Here is a 14462-nt window from a genome sequence, read left to right as displayed (position 1 = left end):
TGTGGATCATGACAAGCTATGGGCAACATTGTGAAGTATGAGTATTCCACAACACTTAATTGTACTCATGAGGAATACAGAGTCACTGATCAAAAAGAATCAGTTAATGTTCAACTACTTCAAGAGATAGCATGTAAACAAGAACCAGTAGTGTTGAAGGAAGAAGTCCATGCTGCACTGATGGCATTGGCAAAAAACAAGGTTCCAGAAATTGATGGCATATCAATTGTTATTTTTCCATAAACTGATTCAATAATGCAAACATTCATTAGTTGTTGCCAAGAAATTTGAAAGACAGTTACTTGGTCAACCAACTGGAAGGGAGCTGTATTTGTGCCCATTCCAAAAAGGTGACCCAAGGGAGTGCAGAAATCATCAAACAATATCATTAGTATCACTTGAAAGCAAACTCTTGCTGAAGATCATTTAAAAATGGTTGTAGCAGTATGTTGATAGGGAGGTGCCAGGAATTCAAGCCAGATTCAGAAGAGTATGTGGAATGAAGGCTATTATTGCTGACATTAGCTGGATCTTGGATGAAAGCAGAGAACACCTGAAAGATGTTTACTTGTATTTTATTGACTATGCAAAAGCATTTGATTGTATGAATCATAAAAAAGTATGGATAGTGCTACAAAGAATGGGAATTCTAGAACATTTAGTTGTGCTCATGTGAAATCTGTACATACACCAAGAGGCAGTAATTAGAACAGAACCAAGGGATACTGTGTGGTTTAAAATCTAGAAAGGCGTGCTTCAGGGTTGCATCCTTTCACCATACTTATTCAATCTATATGCTGAACAAATAACGTGAGTAGACGGACTATATGAAAAATGTGGCATCAGGATTGGAGAAAGACTCAGTAACAACCTGTGATGTACAGATGACACAACCTTACTTGATGCAAGTGAAGAGGACTTGAAGCATTTGTTGATGAAGGTCAAACAATACAGCCTTCAGTATGGATTTCAATTTAATGTGAGAAAAACAAAAATCATCACAACTGGATCAATAAACAACATCACACTAAACAGAGAAAAGAATGATGTTATCAAGGAATTCATGGAAGCAGCAGTCAAAAAATTAAATGACATAGTGCATTGGGGAAATCTGCTGCAAAAAGACCTCTTTAAACTGTTAAAAGAGTGAAATTGTATGTCAGTTTAAGAACTATGGTGTATCTGACTCAAACCATGGTATTTTCAATGCTGGAAAATGAATAAGGAAGACAGGGGGGAAATTACGTATTTGATGTATTGTGTTGTTGAAGAGTATTGACAGTACCATGGACTACCAGAAGAGCAAACAAATTCTCTTGGAAGAAGCACAGGTAACATATTCATTAAAAGCGAGAATGACGAGATGTTCTCTCACACACTTTGGACAGGTTATCAGGAGGGACCAATCCTTAGAAAATGACATCATGCTTGGTAAAGCAGAGAGTCAGTGAAAAAGAGGGAAAAAAACCCATTAACACAGTGGATGCAATAATGGGCTCAAACAGTAACTCCAGTTGTAAGGATGGAATGGATTGGGTCATGTTTTGTTCAGTTGTATATAGACTCAACAGCACCTAACAATAACAACATTATGTAGGCATGGTTTTTAACCTGTTCTTGCTACAGAGTTTGCACCATAGGAGATGAACTCCACATTATCATTATCAGTCTTGTAGTTTATTTAGACTAGTTGTTACGTTTGCCCTCTTCGCTTTCAAAGAGAGAGAGGGGAGCAGCAGAGTGACCTTTGTCTAGAATATAAACAAACCCTCTCCAGGAAGAGGGCAAAGTCTCTAGGTTTGTAATCCCTGAAATGTAAGCAGGTGGCTGTTAAGACTGGACTGTCTGGATTTAGCATCCTTGATTGTAAGCAAATAGCTCTCGAGCAATGGTGGTGGTGGTTGTGTGCCGTGGAGTTGGTTCCGACTCACAGTGACCCTGTACAGGGTTTCCGAGGCTGTAAATCTTTACAGGAGCAGAACGCCTCATCTTTCTCCCGCAGAACAGCTGGTAGTTTTGAACTGCTGACCTTGCTGTTCGCAGCCCAATTCGTAACCATTACGCTACCAGAGCTCAAGCAATACTCAGTCTCAAATATCTAGGGAAAGTGGTATTCAGTGGAACCCAGGTTGCCAGTGATATTTTTTTCTCAGAAATTCTCATCATGCAGAAACATGGGAGATTCATGCAGCAATGAATCCTCCCACTGGGGACAAAACAGGAGATAAGAACATGAAGGAGCCTTGTAGGGAGGGGGCTGAGTCTTGGACTGCGGGGTGAACTTGAACTTCTGAATGGAGGATAGGTCTTTGCATATGATCTCAGCCATACTATTGGCTCTGAATCATGGTGACCTCGTGCACAACAGAACCAGACATTGCCTGATCCTGGGCCTGAGTCTGTTGTTGTGGCCACTGTGTACTTTGAGTATCTAGCAGCCTAGGGGGCTCATCATGCAGCACTATGTTGGACACTATTCTGTTGTAATCCATTGGGTTTTCAATGGTAAATTTTTGGAAGTAGATTGCCAGGTCTTTTTCCCCCGATTCTGTTTTAGTCTGGAGGCTCCCCTAGAATCTGAGGACTCTGTGTAATTCTGCAGTGAGTCTCCAGCACCCGTAGCTGGTTGGTTCAGTCATGATGGTAGTCTTCCTTTCTCTCCAGGATGAAGAAGGGCAAGCATTGTCAGATGAGGATATCCGAGCGGAGGCCGACACCTTCATGTTTGAGGGTGAGGGTCCCAGCATGGAATTTTACTGGGGACAGGGAGCTCTTCTTTCTAAGGACTTAGTGGGCGGACTCTGGGTCACCCCATCCTACCACACCCTCCCCATCCTCCTTGAGGACCTGTGTACTCTGTAGTCCAGAAGTAACCCAGTGACCCAGGCCCTCCTGGCTGTCCCCCAGGCCATGACACCACAGCCAGTGGCCTCTCCTGGGTTCTGTACAACCTCGCCAAGCACCCACAATACCAGGAGCGCTGCCGACAGGAGGTGCAAGAGCTCCTGAAAGACCGTGGGACAGAGGAGATTGAATGGTGAGTGCAGACTCTCAGGACTGCTTCCTGGAGCCCCTTTGCTTGGCTCTGTTGGAGATGGGAGAAGATCTTTCTGCTGATTCTGCCCTAATTGCTTAAAGAGAATAGGAACTGAGGCTAGATGCAGGACCTGATACTCAATCTGGCCAGCAGGGGCAAGGTTGTGGTTTTGGGGTCAGAAAGATCTTGCCTGTTGGGAGAATAGTAACATTGTGTGACGGAAGATATCATTTGACATGTGCTTAGTAAATGAACTTCCATCCTCTGTCCCTTTTTTCTCCTTGAAATCACATTCGTTCTAAGGGATTTACTCCCGTGAATGTTTGCTTCTCTCCCTAATTCTTCCCCTATTGTCCAGTCCAGGGATTCACAGGGGACATCTAGGATTAAAGACATTCCTCATTTCCCTCAACTGAGATCTAAAATGATTGTAGTAACTCTTTTCCTTGGATGTGGTCCAAGGAAACAAACAGGGCAAAGTCCAAGGAAAGTGAGACAAAGAGAGAGAAGGGAGACAGAGAAATCCACATTAAAGGCTGTAGGTTTTGCACTTCGTCAGTAAGTATTTAACATCCTTTTCACTTCCAGGAAGCAAGATGAGTTATCTGCAGATCGCAGGTTGCTAATGAGTCTAACTCCAACCCTGAAGAGACATTCTTTTCATATAATCCAGTTCTTAGATTATTTGCTCAGCACACAGATTGAATAAACATATTGAAAGAATATACTCTGGCACATAGCTTTCTTGATTTTAAACCTTTCAATATCGCCTTGTTCTGTTCTAATCTATGCACAAGTTCCTCATGAGCACAATTAAGTGTTCAGGAATACCCATTCTTCGTAAAGTTATTCATAGCTTGTCATGTTCCACACAGTCAAAAACTTTTGCATAGTCGATAAAGTACAAGTAAACATCTTTCTTGTATTCTCTGCTTTCAGCCCTGATCCATATGAAGTCAGTAATGATATCCCTTGTTCCAAGCCCTTTTCTGAATACAGTTGGATTTTTAGGCAGTTCCCTGTCAATGTACTGTTGCAACAATTTTTAAGTTATCTTCAGCAAAACTTTATTTGCATGTGATATAATTGATATTGTTTTATGATATCCACATTCCATTGGGTCATCTCTCTTTGAAATGGGTGCAAATATCTTCCAATCTTTTGGCCAGGTAGTTCTTTTCCAAATTTCTCAGCACAGATGAGTGAATGCCTCTGGTGCTTCATCAGTTTGTTGAAAGATTTAATTTGTATTCCATCAATTCCTAGAGCCTTGTTTTTCACCAATGTCTTTAGCACAGCTTGAATCACTTCCTTCAGTATCATCAGTTCTAGATTATATGCTGCCTTTTGAAATGGCTGAACATCAACCATTTCTTTTTGGTGCAGTAACTGACCTTCCATCTTCTCTTGATACTTTTTGCACCATTCAATAGTTTGCGCATTGAATCCTTCAGTATTGCAAGGTCAGGTCTGAATTTTTCATTTCTTTCAGCTTGAGAAATGCTGAGTGCCTTCTTCCCTTTTGGTTTTCTAATTCCAGGTCTTTATACATTCTATTATAATAGAACTGCCCCTTGAAAATTTTCTCTTCAGTTCTTTTGCTTCTTCATTTCTTCCATCCCTTTTAGCTTCTTTAAGCTCAAGAATTTAGAGTCCTGGTATTGTGCTGTGGGATAATGCATTAGACCACAAGGTCAGTTTGAACAACAAGGTTGGTAGTTCAAATTCACCAGCAGCTCTTCAGAAACCCTATCCAGGGTTTGAATTGAAACCAACTCATGAGTTGAAGACCAGAGATGTCAGCTTGAGGACTAGGGTGCGCCTGACCCATGCCATTGTGTTTTCAATAGCCTCATATGGATGCGAAAGCTGGACCGTGAATAAGGAGGATCGTAGAAGAATCGATGCCTTTGAGTTGTGGTGTTGGAGGAGAATACTGAAAGTGCCATGGACTGCCAAAAGAACCAATAGATCTGTTTTGGAAGAAGTGCAGCCAGAGTGCTCCTTGGAGGCCAGGATGGCTAAGCTTCGTCTCTCCTACTTTGGACATATTGTCCGGAGGAAACAATCGTTGGAGAAGGATGTCATGCTGGGTAGGGTGGAGGGTCAGAGAAAAAGAGGAAGACCCCCAACGAGATGGATCAGCCAGGTGGCATCATTGATGGACTCAAGTGTGGCAGCGGTAGTGAGGTTGGCCCAGGATCGAACATTGTTTCGTTCTGCTGTGCATGGGGTCGCTATGAGTCGGTTCCAACTCGATAGCACCTGACAACAACAACAACAACAACATGAGTTGAAACCGACTCAAAGGCACTTAACAACAAGAAGCTCAAGAGCAAGTTTCAGAGTCTCTTCTGACATCCATTTTGGTCTTTTCTTTCTTTCCTGTCTTCTTAATGACCTTTTGCTTTCTTCATATCTGATGTTCTTGATGTCATCCCACAACTTTTCTGATCCAAAGAAGCTTTACATATTGCAACTTGAGACTCACCTTGAGAACTGCTGACCATGCTCTTCCCTTTTGGTTTTTTAACTCCACATCCTTGCATGTTGCATTTTAATACTAGCCTACGTCTGCTCAAGATGTCCTTTAAACATTTTTTGTTCAGCTCTTTTACTCACCATTTCTTCCGGTTGGGTCAGTCTCTTGTGACATCCATTTTGATGTTTTCTTTCTTTTCTTGTTAATTACCTTTAACTTTCTTCATGTAAGATATTCTTGACATCACAACTCTTCTAGTTCAGTCATTAGTGTCTAATGTATCAAATCTGTTTTGGGGACAGTCTCTAAATTCAGATGAGATATACTCAAGGCCATATTTTGGCTCTCATGGACTTGTTTGAATGTTCTTCAGCTTCAACCTGACCTTCCATATGAGCAATTAATGGTCTGTTCACAGTTGACTCCTGGCCTTGTTTAGGATGATGCTATTGAAACTCCATCGTCTCTTGGGAACAGCTTGATTTCTGTGTATTCCATCTGGTGAGGGTCATACGTCTAGTCTTTTACAATGTTGGAAAAGGTACTTGCAATGAATAAGTCATTGGTTTTTCAAAGTTCAGTCATGTAGTCTCTGGCATCGTTTCCATCTCCAAAGCCATATTTTCTAACTTCCTCTTTGTTTCCAGCTTGGCTTTCCAATCACTAGTAATTATCAATGTGCCTTGGTTTTCTGTTCGATCAATTTCATACTGAATAAGTTAGTTGTTGTTGTTAAGTGCCGTTAAGTTGGTTCCGACTCATAGCGATCCGATATAGGGCTTCTGAGGTGCGACTGGTGAGCTTGAGCCTTGAGGTTCATACTGACTTCACAGTCCAACGAATTAGCCCGCAGCACTATACCAGAACTCCTTTTCAATTTGTTGTTCTCGATATGACATAGTAAGCAATATGATTGTCCAATTCAAAATGGCCAATACCAGTCCATTTCAGCTCCCTAAAGGATACCAATCTTTATGAGTTCCATTTCATTACTGAGTCCTTGGGGCCCCTTGGTGTGAAAATAATAAACTGAGTCAGCTGCAGGCAGAAAGAGTTGATGTTCACCCGAAGGTGCCTAGGAAGAAAGACCTGGTGATCTATGGGAAAAGCAACCATTGAAAACTCTATGGAGCATTGTTCTACTCTGACACACATTGGGTCTCCAAGAGTCTGAATTGACTCTATGGCAACTAGAACTGGTTACTGAATCTTCACTGTTTATAAAAGTTTGCCAGTAGATTTCCCTGTACTTTCTGAGCATAATAACACTATTTGTTAGTACAAAAAAACTATGCTTTCCCCATATTCCTAAGCTCTCTACTCTTCCCCTCTCTGCCCGCCCCCCCACCCCCGCATTCTTATTATGTCAGCTGGTATCTCTAGTGCAATGCTAAATAAGAGTAGATTTTGGAATATGATCACTTTGTTTCTTTCTCATTCATATTTTTATTTTACTTTCCTATAAAAGAATAAGGAGCTCTGGTAGCATAGTGGTTACGAGTCGAGCTGCTAACCTCAAGGTCAGCAGTTGGAAACTACCAGCTGTCTCACAAGAGAAAGATGAGGCTTTCTGCTCCCGTAAAGATTTATAGCCTCGGAAACCCTGTACAGGGTCGCTATGAGTCGGAAACGACTCCACGACACACTACCACCACCATCACCATTATAAAGAATATTTTATTTTTCTGCAAATTAGTCAACCTTCTCAAGGATGGTTTTTGGGCTCTGTAGTTCAGAAACGCTGCTAAAAACACCCAGCTAAATTTTCTCTGGTATTTATATGACATTGCTTTTCAAATGCCTAATTTATATTTTTTATTTTGGTGAAAATAAACATAAAAACATATAGCATATTAACAACTTCCTCATGTACAATTCAATAACACTGGCTATGTTCTTCAAGCTAAGCAACCATTCTTGCGGTCCTTTTCCAAATAATTTCACCATCAATAATATAACTTGAAGACCCCCTAAGCAAAAAGTTCCCCTCTCCTCCTCCCACCAACCCCTGGTAACTGCTAACAATCTTTGTTTTACATATTTGTTTATTTCATATAAGTGAGATCATACAATATTTGTACTTTGGTAACTGATTTACTTCACTCAGCATGGTATTTCAAGGTTCATTCATGTGGTGACTTACATCAGGATTCATTTCTCTTTATAGTGAATAGTGTTCCATTGTGTGCATGTATGTATGTACCACATTCTGTTTATCATTCGTCCACCTGGAATTTATTTTGTTACAGGGAATGGTAGTCAGAGAGAGGTAGTAAAAAATTGACATTAAGTGGCAGGGATCTGAGGATACTTTGCTCCCAAGTTAATTGTTTGTGGGGGATGTTTCTTAGGGACGACCTGGCCCAGATGCCCTTCCTGACCATGTGCATCAAGGAGAGTCTGCGGATACATCCTCCAGTCACTATCATCTCCCGCTGCTGTACCCAGGACATAGGGCTCCCGGATGGCCGGGTCATCCCCAAAGGTGCCCATAGCAGCAGGGGAGGAGTTCCTGGGCGAAGAAGCAGGCCCATCAGGCATCAGGGACCTTGTCCTGACTGCTCCCTCCTCCCACAGGTGTTATCTGCCTCATCAGCATCTTCGGGACCCATCACAACCCGTCAGTGTGGCCGAACCCTGAGGTGCCGTCCTCACCCACCCACCCTTAACCACTGCAGGCGCCTGGGGAGGGGGCAGGATCTGGAGAGCGAAATCAGACACCAAATCTATATGCACATCTGCGTCTCCAGGGCTATCGGTCCTGAGAGACCCCACCCAGCAGCTCTGTCTCCCACCCTCAGGTCTATGACCCCTTCCGCTTCGATGTAGAAAACAGCCAGCAGAGGTCGCCTCTGGCTTTTATTCCCTTCTCTGCCGGGCCCAGGTGAGACCTGAGGTGACTGAGGGAAGATGGGGTAAGGGGTCGGGATGGTTATTGGGGTTTAGGTGGTCTGAGTTCCCTTCTCTCCCCTCACTAGAGGTTTGGAAGAGAATCTGAGACAAAGGTAGTGGGGTTCAAGGAGGGGCTCCTGGGTGTCCAGAGCCCATCCTCCATCTGCTATTTTGAGTAAGGGGTTGTAGTCTGAATAAAACCAAGAGAACACAGAAGCACTCTTGGGGGTCCCAGGGTCCGTCAGTTCACCTTTTTATCTCGCAGGTAGAACAGGGTAATGGTGGGGGTATCAGGCTAGGTTCCAGGCCTGATGGGTGTCCAGATGGGTGTCCTGGGCGCAGACTCCTCCCTCCCCCTTCCGCCCACAGGAACTGCATTGGACAGACGTTCTCGATGACCGAGATGAAGGTTGTCCTGGCGCTCACGCTGCTACGCTTCCGTGTCTTGCCTGACCACACAGAGCCAAAGAGGAAGCCAGAGCTGATCTTGCGTGCTGAGGGCGGGCTGTGGCTGCGGTTGGAGTCGCTGGGCACCAGCCCAAAGTGACCCCAGTCCCTTAGATCCGCCATGCTCACCCACCTACCTTAGCAAGATCCAGGAATAAAACTCTGCTGTCACCTCTGTCTGAAGTTCTCAAGATCCCGCATGGGCGCTTGGGGACTTTGGGGACTCGGAGTGGGAGGGGCTGTAGGTGGGGCCATTCTTTCTGACCCCAAGAAGACATCCCAGAGCTCAATGATGAATTAATCTATAGGTAATCAGGAGCCATGGGAGGTGTTAGAACAAGAGAGGGAGACCAGGGTTGAGGATGGACGTAAGAGATAAGATGTATGTGTGTGTTTGTGTGTTTATGTGCCCGGCAGTTGATTCCGACTCATAGCGACCCTGTACAGGGTTTCCGAGGCTGTAAATCTTTATGGGAGCAGACAGCCTCTTCCTCCTGCTGAACAACTGGTAGTTTTGAACTGCTGACCTTGAGGCTAGCAGCCCGATTCGTAACCACTAAGCTACTAGAGCTACTTGGGGATAAGATAGCGGTCCTGAATCATGGAGGGGAAGCCTTCACTTGGGTGGCAGGTGTGTCATAAGACGAATGCCTTTGCTCAGCCTAGAACACATGGAATAGGAGTCTAAGCAGACTATACTCAGTCAGTGTGTCCAGGACTCTTAGTTCCTTCCCTGCTGTTGCCAATGACCACCCCCTCTCTGTGTCCCCATCCACATATGGTGACCACCTTCCCTTGCCTTCAGAAAGCCACTCTTTTCCTCCTTTGGGCCCCTGGTGCCAGGCAACCTGACCAACACATTAGCTGAGCCCCAGTGTGTGTCCACTGCTCGCATGGGAAGGTTACAGGGAGGCTTATCCCATCTTTCACCTCCAGGTGTCTCCTATACCATCACAAGCCTCCTGGCCTGTCTTGGGTTGGGTTGGAGAGCAGGGCATCTTGTTTGATTAATGATATTCAAAGACAGACCACTGGAAACAAAAATACCTCCAAAACATGTGTTGTGCAACCAGTCTCAACCCTTCTGTGTGATTTTGGGGGAGTGAATGCCCCTCCCTGTGCCTGGGTTTGCTCACCTTTATAATGGGGATAATAGCAGTACCACTTCAGGATTATCCTGGGGACTAAATGTGAAGGGCTCAAACAAATGCTGAATAAATGCAGCCTTTTAACCCTCTCAGAAAGCCAGTCTCCTGCAAGTCAGAGCACGTTGTCTTTCCTGACCATTGTCTGTCTATGAGTTTCAGAGTATGGTTGGAATTCAAAGGGAAGAATTTGCGCCTTGGTGCTCCCTGACTCAGCTCTTTCTCCTTGGAGTGCATATAGGAACATTTGTTTCAAAGATGGGGGAGTACCTGCCTGTCCACGGGGTGGGAATGTCGTAGAAACCTCATCTGATGTCTCAAAATAAAACCTTGCTACTAAGGCCGATCTCTTTCTATAGTCTAAGGGACTCTGTACACTTAATCCCTGCAAACTTTCTAGGAACTGGTTTTTCAGTAGACCTCCAGGCCTTCTTTCCAAGGTGCCTCCGGTGGTCTTGAATCTCTACCTTTTTGGTTAGCAGTTAAGTCTATTACCACTTTATACCACCCAGTGGCTCAGAAGAGAGTCAAGTCTTAAGTAAATATTTTTTTATGAATAACAAAAACCACAGCCCCTATAACATAGAATCTCATCATTTATTAGTGGACAATCTTCCTTGTGAACTTCCTCTAAACCCACCTCCTAGAAGGGGCTGGCTACACATTGTGCTTTCTCCTGCTTAATCATTATTTGCTTCATTTCCATTTGCCTTGTCTTTTAATAACATTATCCTAAGGAAGAACTGCTAGGCAAGTCAGCTGACATAGTTGGGTCTTAGTGTAGATTAAACTGTGTCTCCTAATTAATAGATTGAAGTTCTAACTCCTGGTAATCGTGAACATGACCTTTTGGGAAATACAGTCTTTGAAGATGTTATCAATTAGGTTAGCATGAGATCATAATTGTGTAATGTGGGCTGTGTGGCTTAGAATTTTGAGACAATCTGCAAAATAGATTGTTAGGTATTGTTTTCTTAGCTTCCTTTCCAGTGTATCGTACTGGTGTTGGTAAGCAGTCGTGAGTAATGGAGAACAAAGTTCTAGAGTCAGATAGGAATGATTCTTATCTTAGCTGTGATGTCTACAGACCTTTTGCTTTAGCCTTTCTGAGATTAAATCTTGCATATGTTGGATACTCCCTACCTTAGTTTTTGTGAAAATAAAAGCAGGTAGTTGTTGTTGAGTGCCATTGAGTCGGTTCTGACCCATAGTGACCCTCTATAGGGTTTCTGAGGACTGGCTGATGAGCTTGAACCACCTACCTTGCAGTTTAAGCACCTTAGCAGTACAGCACACAGTGCCACACCAGGACTCCGTTGTTGTTGTTAGGTGCCATCAGGTTGGTTCTGACTCATAGCGACACTATGAGGAACATTCTGGCTGTATTCCAACAAAGATTTGCTTGTTCTTCTGGCACTCAATATTCTTCACCAGCACCATAATTCAAATGTATTTATACTTCTACAGTCTTCCTTAGTCATTGTCTGGCTTTCACATGCATGGTGGTGGTGATGGTGTACATAGGGTTTCCTTGGCTATAAATCTTTATAGGATCAGAAAACCTCATCTTTTTCCCACAGAACATCTGGTAGTTTCGAACTGCTGACCTTGAGGTTAGCAGCCCAATTTGTAATCGCTATGCTACCATAACTCCTTATCACATGCATTTGAGACCATTAAAAATACCATGGGTCAGGTGCACCTTAGTTCTCAAACTGACATCTTTGTTCTTTAACACTGTAAAGTCATCTTATGTAGCAGATTTGCCTAATACAATGTTGTTGTTGTTGTTGTTGTTAAGTGCCATTGAGTCGGGTCTGACCCATAACGACCCTGTACAGGGTTTCCAAGGGTGTAAATCTTTACGGGAGTAGAAAGCCTCATCTTTCTCCCACGGAGCGGCTGGTAGTTTCGAACCGCTGACCTTAAGGTTCGCAGCCCGATTCGTAACCACTACGCTACCAGAGCTATGTCCTTTAATTTCTTGACTGCTGCTTTTATGAGTGTTGATTGTGAATTCCAAGCAAAATGAAGACTTTGACAACTTCAAGTTTTTGTTTATTTACTATGATGCCATTTAGTGGGATTCATTCATACGGGATATAAGGAAGAAGAAACAATGCATTTGAATTATGATGTTGACAAGAATGTTGAAAGTACCATGGGCTGCCAGTTGTTGTTATTGTTAGGTGTCGTCGAGTCAGTTGTGACTCATAGTGACCCTATGCACATCACTGTGCACACCTGCACCATGCTCACATTGTTATGTTTGAGCTGCTGCCACTGTGTCAGGCCATCTAATTGGGGACCTCCTCAGCCAACATTCTGATGTGCTTTTTCCAATACAGATTTGCTTGTTTTTCTGGAAGTCCATGGTACTTTCAATATTCTTCACCAACACCATAATTCAAATGCATCGATTTATCTATGGTCTTCCTTATTCATTGTTCAACTTTTGCATGCATATGAGGCTTTTGAAAATGCCATGGCTTAGGTCAGGTGCACCTTAGTCCTCAAAATAACAGCTTGAACATTTTAAAGAGGTGTTGTGCAACAGATTTCCCTAATGCAATACATCGCTTGATTTCTTGACTGCTGCTTCCATGAGTGTTGATTGTTGATCCAAGCAAAATGAAGTCTTTGGCAATTTCTACCTTTTCTCCGTTTATCATGATGTTAGTTACTGGTCTAGATGTGAGGAATTTTGTTTTCTTTTCATTGAAATGCAGTCCATACTGAAGGCTGTAGTCTTTGATCTTCATCAGTAAGTATTTTAAATCCTCTTCATGTTCAGCAAACTAATTTGTATCATCTGCATATTATTAATGAGTCTTCCTCTTGTTCGGATTACACCTTTTTCTTCATATAATCCATATTCTTGGATTATTTGCTCAGCATATAGATTGAACAAGTATGGTGAAAGAATACAACCCTCTCACTCACCTTTCCTGATTTGAAGCCATTCAGTATCCCTTTGTGCTATTTGAATGACTGTCTCTTGGTCTATGTATAGGTTCCTCATGAATACAATGAAGTGTTCTGGAATACCCAATCTTTCCAATGCTATCTATCATTTGTCATGATCTACACAGTCAAAAGCTTTTGCATAGTTAAAAGCACAAGTAAATATGTCTCTAGTATTCCATTGGATATTAGCAAAGGTATCCCTAGTTTTATGCTTCTGAATCTAGCTATCTTCTGGGCCTGAAGGAGTTCCTTCTGGGGACAAAGACCCAGACCTCAGTCACCATTAAGTCCTGCAAGGACTACTTCCTGGTTGGGTGCCTGAACCACTGACAACAGTAAGACCTACAGGAAGTCCATTTAGGGCCAGGCATGCCTCTCCTCCCTGCCTCTCCCATCTCGTGAGCTTCTTGGCTTGCAGGAGCCCCCACCACCCCCCAACAATTTTATTCTCTCTGAGTCTAGACCCTGCCATAGTTTTTCACTTTCATTTTCTTCTTCTTTTTTATCCTTCTCATCTCTTTCTTCCCTTGTTTTTATCCTTTCTTTCTTCACTTTTCATTTTTCTTTTCTTCTGTTTCTCTTTTTGCCCCCTCCTGTCTGTTTTCTCCCTCTTGATTTTTCTTTACTATTTCTTGTCTCTTTCTATTTTCTTCCCTTCCCTTACTTTCATTTATTGTGTTTTTCTTTCTTTTCATTTTCTCTCTCATGTGGCTTTATTTTCCTTCCCCTTTTTCTTTCTTCTTATTTATTATCTTCTTTTTCTTGCTGCTACCTTTTAGCTCTTTTTAAACTTCTTTTTTGTTTCTGGGTTTGCCATTTTTATTATTGTTATTTATTTATTTTTTTGGCTATTTTTTTCCCTCTCTTGTGTGTGCATTTTCTTTCCTCTTGCTCCATCCAACAGAACAACAACCAGGCTCATACAACCCAGTTACCACTGTACTTTTTGCAAACCCAAAGCCACTGGGTAAGAGCCAATAGTGCTCTTACCTCATTTGATCAATTATAGACAGCAGCCAAGAGTAGCCAGATCCAACCTGAGCTGCACTGCATGAACAGAGAGTGGAGAACAGTGCACACACCTCCATTCTCTAATCACACCTACCAGTAGGCAAATGGTAAGTGCCTAAGAATGCACCAACAAGCAACACCACAGTGTCTTGAAGACAGCAAACAATTTCAATTCACATGAAGAAACAAGATTGTTGTTGTGGTTCAGTGCTTTTGAGTCAGTTTCAACTCATAGTAACCCTGTATAGGGTTTCTGAGGAGCAGCTGGTGAGTTTGAACCAATGACTTTGTGGTTCAAACTCACCTTGTAGTCCAGTGCATTATCCCACAATGCCACACCAGGATTCCAAGAGCCAAGTTGTTGTTTCTGTTGTTGTTAAGTGCTGTTGAGTTGATTCTGACACATAGAGACCCTTTGTAGGGTTTCTGGGGAGAGGCTGGTGAATTCGAACCTCCGACCTTGCAGTTCAAACTGACCTTG

General features: G+C 42.9%; 1 protein-coding gene and 1 pseudogene across 1 annotated transcript in view; one reads left to right on the top strand and one right to left on the bottom strand.

Annotated features, from left to right (window-relative positions):
• Positions 1 to 8958, top strand: part of LOC102841709 — an 18136-nt pseudogene extending 9178 nt beyond the window's left edge.
• LOC102842848 (leukotriene-B(4) omega-hydroxylase 1-like) overlaps positions 1 to 14462 on the bottom strand; it is a 552783-nt gene that overhangs the window by 136917 nt on the left and 401404 nt on the right. The window lies entirely within an intron of this gene.

Source organism: Chrysochloris asiatica, unplaced genomic scaffold, assembly GCF_000296735.1.
Source record: "Chrysochloris asiatica unplaced genomic scaffold, ChrAsi1.0 scaffold00417, whole genome shotgun sequence".
Lineage (NCBI taxonomy): Eukaryota > Metazoa > Chordata > Mammalia > Afrosoricida > Chrysochloridae > Chrysochloris > Chrysochloris asiatica.
The sequence above is the reverse complement of the archived record's forward strand: the minus strand, read 5'-3'. Positions and strand labels throughout refer to the sequence as shown.